Consider the following 4,729-nt stretch of genomic DNA (forward strand, 5'->3'; position numbering starts at 1 on the left):
ATTCTAACTTCTAGGAATCCTATCGGATATTGCTCTGACGTTCTATATATGCAATATTGATATCGCACCGTATTGATTCACTTACCTATGAAAACCGTATATCAATTTTCTGTTCGATATGTACCGCATTTGATTTGGACGTCGCATATGTCATCCATATTGCAAATCTTTTATATCAAACAATGATTGCATGAGCGACTTAGGATTCGTGGAATGATCCATTTATTGCCAAAGGGGGTACGACTGTAAATGCCCAAAGTAATTAGCGAAATACCTAGTTTCTCGTTATCGTTATTGATATCAAATAAACTCACTACAAAATGATATATTTTAATGACATGCCAATTTACTGACCTTATGTAAGTTGAAACTATCTTGACAAAAACATTATTAAATATTCACTTCACAAAAATGTTCAGTGGCCTCTTCGAAAGTACCCATGTCTATCGGGCTTTACAAATGAACACACTTAACCTCGATTCGCTATAATCCCATTTCGGCATTCGATTGAAGAGATTGAGACATAGCGTGGTTTGCACTGTGACGCGCAATTGAATTCGTTGATGACGGATAAGTAGGCAAACATTTACCCGTTGTGAATAGTGTAATTAGCAAGGGACATCAAGGTCGATCTCTGGAATTAATTATTAAATACAACAGCTGATGAGAAGACATGCATAACATGTAATATTTTATTTAAAAAATCACATGATGATTACATACAAATGTCATTGCAATTTTCTTGTTGGCTTGGTTGAAAGTTAATCGTGTTAAACACAGCCACAGACATATTAGTGTAGGTTGGCTGGAATGCTTAATGTTGTTTGATGGATAGAAGTAGGGGTTTTAATCAGGATACCATTCCGCTTCAAAGATGACAGAGCGGAGTTGTTCGTATTATGTATTCGTCGTCCGTCAACAACTCTATTTCCGACTCCTTCCCTGTACTGTCAGATCAATTGTTTTAATACTTGGTAGGACCTCTATCAGATTTGCATATTGCATGACGATATCTTCAATTGTCAATTCGTGAAAATGCCATTTTTGACTTCTTCCGGAAAACCGCTACTCCACTTGCTTTAATACTTGGTATACTTTAATACTTGTATAGACTTCTATTAGATTAGCTCCTTTTGTTACATTAAGGGAACAGTTCACTAATTCAGACATGACCTTCAACCGGAGTTAATGAATCCACTACATGGCTTCTATTCCATTTATCCTCATAAATGATAAGATCAACAAATGTGTTGAGACACATATATTATAATTTCAACAAAGCCAAGGTCATTTATTTCCCACTATCTTGAAACATCATTCTTCACATATGTATTCGACCCACACATTGTCATTGCTGACTATAATAGTATATATTCCGTATGAAAAGCTTATATTTATAAAAATAGCTCGAGAATCAAATGACCCCTGATCATAACGTTTGTTGTATCTAGAAATGTGAGTTAAAGATTCGAGATTGCTGGAAGAAAATACACGTGATCTGTCTGCAGGCAGCAATACAAACCACCATGGTGCTATGGGAAGCAAATAACACCGAATAAACGGCAAGGTAAATACTACGTCTAATTATAGTAAACACGTACTGCGTGCGTGACTCGAACCGGCGCTTGCGTACGGCACCTAATCGCCTAGCTTCATGCCACTACACGTCTTCCCCTCGGCCACCGGGCATCCTCAAAAAAGGATGCTTAATAACCAAGCTTTTTAGTGCAGAGAACATGAAACCCGTCCACGCGATCCGCGCCACACAGCGTGGCATGAAGCTAGGCGATTAGGTGCCGTACGCGAGCACCGGTTCGAGTCACGCACGCGGTACGTGTTTACTATTATAATTAGACGTAGTATTTACCTTGCCGTTTATTCGGTGTTATTTGCTTACTTTACTTCCTATGTCGACAGCAACTATGAGTTTAAAATAATGCTATGGGTGTCCCTCACAAGGACCAAATTGGCCAAGAGGGCGATATTGCATGGTCCATCAAAGAAAATGTGTTGAATTGAGCCCGGATCATCACACATTATACAAGGGTTGGTAAACCAAACTCGCATTGAATAGAAAGTTCCCAGATGCTTACGCGCCGTGGATTATCCGGCATTGAGAGTCGGGAAGCGTAAAATTATCTCTCCATACAGTCTCTTCAGGATGGCTTGAATTGCTCATTTATTAACTAATATATTTGTTTATCACATGTATCATGCACTTTCGGTGTAATAACACCCGTGTGATATTTTTGGTATTACACACTTTGAAAGTGACGTCACACTTTAAGTCTGTGATGTGATTGGCCAATACACCTAATTTCACCTTTGACCTAATCAGTAAAGTTAGTACTGAATTGTGCAACACTTATGATGAGGCAGATTTTAATGACAAATTATGTAGAAATTATTACATATTATACTTATTAGATTTTTAGATTCTATATAATCTCTGATTTTATCGCTGTTGAATAAACAAAATATTAAAGATATTAATCACAGTCTCAATTCTCCCAACCCGAAAATAGTTCGGGCATGATAATGTTTCGTCTGCTGTCAATCGTACAAATTTGCATCTCAAAGTAAACAAACTTTCAGCTGATCGAACGTTCGAAATCATGATACATATGGGCGACTTAGTCAATACTTTTGATGTAGACGTGACAGAATTTATGAATGATGAGCAAGAAAGACCAAGTGAAGGTACGTTTACGTTTTTTTCTTTCGTCAGAACTGATATACTGAGATCATGATCACTCGGCGTATTGTATGCTCGCATAATGCATTGGGTAAAAACACATCACAATACTGCGAGTACTAAATAAAATGATTCCACAACATGAATTTATTTTTATATTTATAATAACAAATGTAACATTTCTTTTCGTCACAGAAAATGCTTCCTTGGGTGAAGCGATAGCACAGACCACTGACAGCGACGGCGCCGAGGCCGGGCCTTCACGACCATGTAGATTTGTGCCAGTCACCGATGACGATGTCAGAAGAACAATCGAAACTCAACAAAACAAAAACACAGCCAAGAAAACTCTATTTAAACAATTTTATGCAAATTTTTTATCAGTGTCCGTAAACCAAGCGGTGATGACTACGAGCCTACTTCCTTACGATCTATGCTTTCTAGCTTTGAACGTTACCTGAAACGACACAAATACATGTATTCACTGATCAGTAGTATTGAGTTTAATGAGGTGCGGGAAACAATAAAAGCAAAACAGAAGAAATTAAAGAAAGATGGTAAGGGCAACCTACCGCGAACAGCTGAGGCGGCTACAGATGAGGAAATCGAAATTCTGTGGGAATCGGGACAGTTTGGGTCCCACAGTCATGAAGCCATAATAAATACTATGTGGTTTTATAACACAGTACATTTTGGTCTGAGGGGTAATACCGAGCACCGTAACATGTGTTGGGGAGATGTGAGCCTATGTACTGATAGTCGTGAATATCTTGAGTTTTCTGAACGGCAAACTAAAATTCGGACTGGAGAAAATCCAAGGGATACCAGAAAAGTGAAGCCAAATATGTGGGACGTCCCTGCGAATCCCAGAAGATGTCCAGTTGCTATTTTCAAAAAATATCTCAGTCTACGGCCAGCTGGTTTAATACATAAATAGTGACGACCCATACTACATTAAGTGACCAAAATATACCACCGACACAAATAATGCAGATCTCCGGTCATCGTAACATTCAGTCCGTCAATGCCTACAGCACTATATCAGAAAACCAACACAGAGAAATTTCTGGCATTTTAAATAATCAAGTAGCCACCCCTAACTATAGCACATCAAATAGCCAAACATCAATACCTTCTGTTATGCAACCTCAGCCACAACGTAACATCGCGTCCCAGTTGACATCAACCAATATCAGCCATCATGCCCCGACCTTGAGTTCACAATCCACACCGATATTTGGAGGCCCCATTTCCGGCGAAGTATTTAATGTACACGTACATTACAACATTGCCATAATGATAGCTCAACAATTCCACCGAAAAGACGTCGAATATATGTGTTTGATTCCTCTCAGTCATCAGATGAGAACTAAATAATAACTTTCAATCGACGCAGCGTTGACTTCCATGTTTGATCTCGTGGACCATGTCAATGACGTCATGGAGTGACGGGGAAAACCATGTCAATGACGTCATGGAGTGACGGGGAAAACCCCGATAAATACTTGTAGTTCCTACAGCTTTTTGATGTATTTAATAGTTTTTACTGCTTTCGTTTTTCGCTTTAAGTGTTTAAGTTAAAAATAATGTAATTTGTTTATTTGTATTCTAACTAGGTTGGTGTTTGGACTTTTATTAAAATTTTTTTTGATCGCTTTTGTCTCTTCAATGACTCTTCACTTTTACTTGTTCGACTGAATCAATGCGCCCAGTGTTTGCGTTGTCGATTTCGGCTGCCGACGATAGTGGAAACATTTGGCTTTGAATTACAACAAAAAAGAATACATGTGATAAATAGGATCTCAAATTCGTGACCGTGTAATATCGGATTTATTAAACGAGTGTAGTAATTTTCATATGTTCCGAGCCTTTGGTCACGAATTTGAGATCCTATTTATCACATGTATTCTTTTTTGTTGTAATTCAAAGCCAAATGTTCCAAAGGCTCGGAACATATGAAAATTACTACACTCGTTTAATAAATCCGATATTACACGGTCACTCATTGGAGATCCTCTATATATCTCCCTGTTT

At 38.2% G+C, this 4,729-nt stretch overlaps 1 long non-coding RNA gene across 1 annotated transcript; it reads right to left on the reverse strand.

Annotated features, from left to right (window-relative positions):
- Window positions 1-2,819: 2,819 nt before the first annotated feature.
- LOC144353441 (uncharacterized) lies at window positions 2,820-4,136 on the reverse strand. The gene is made up of 2 exons (XR_013420825.2): window positions 3,828-4,136; window positions 2,820-3,152 (listed from the first exon to the last, which is right to left on the reverse strand). It is a non-coding gene; the product is annotated as an uncharacterized LOC144353441 (long non-coding RNA).
- Window positions 4,137-4,729: the final 593 nt, after the last annotated feature.

Source organism: Saccoglossus kowalevskii, chromosome 10, assembly GCF_978046115.1.
Source record: "Saccoglossus kowalevskii chromosome 10, keSacKowa6.1, whole genome shotgun sequence".
NCBI classification, from domain to species: domain Eukaryota; kingdom Metazoa; phylum Hemichordata; class Enteropneusta; family Harrimaniidae; genus Saccoglossus; species Saccoglossus kowalevskii.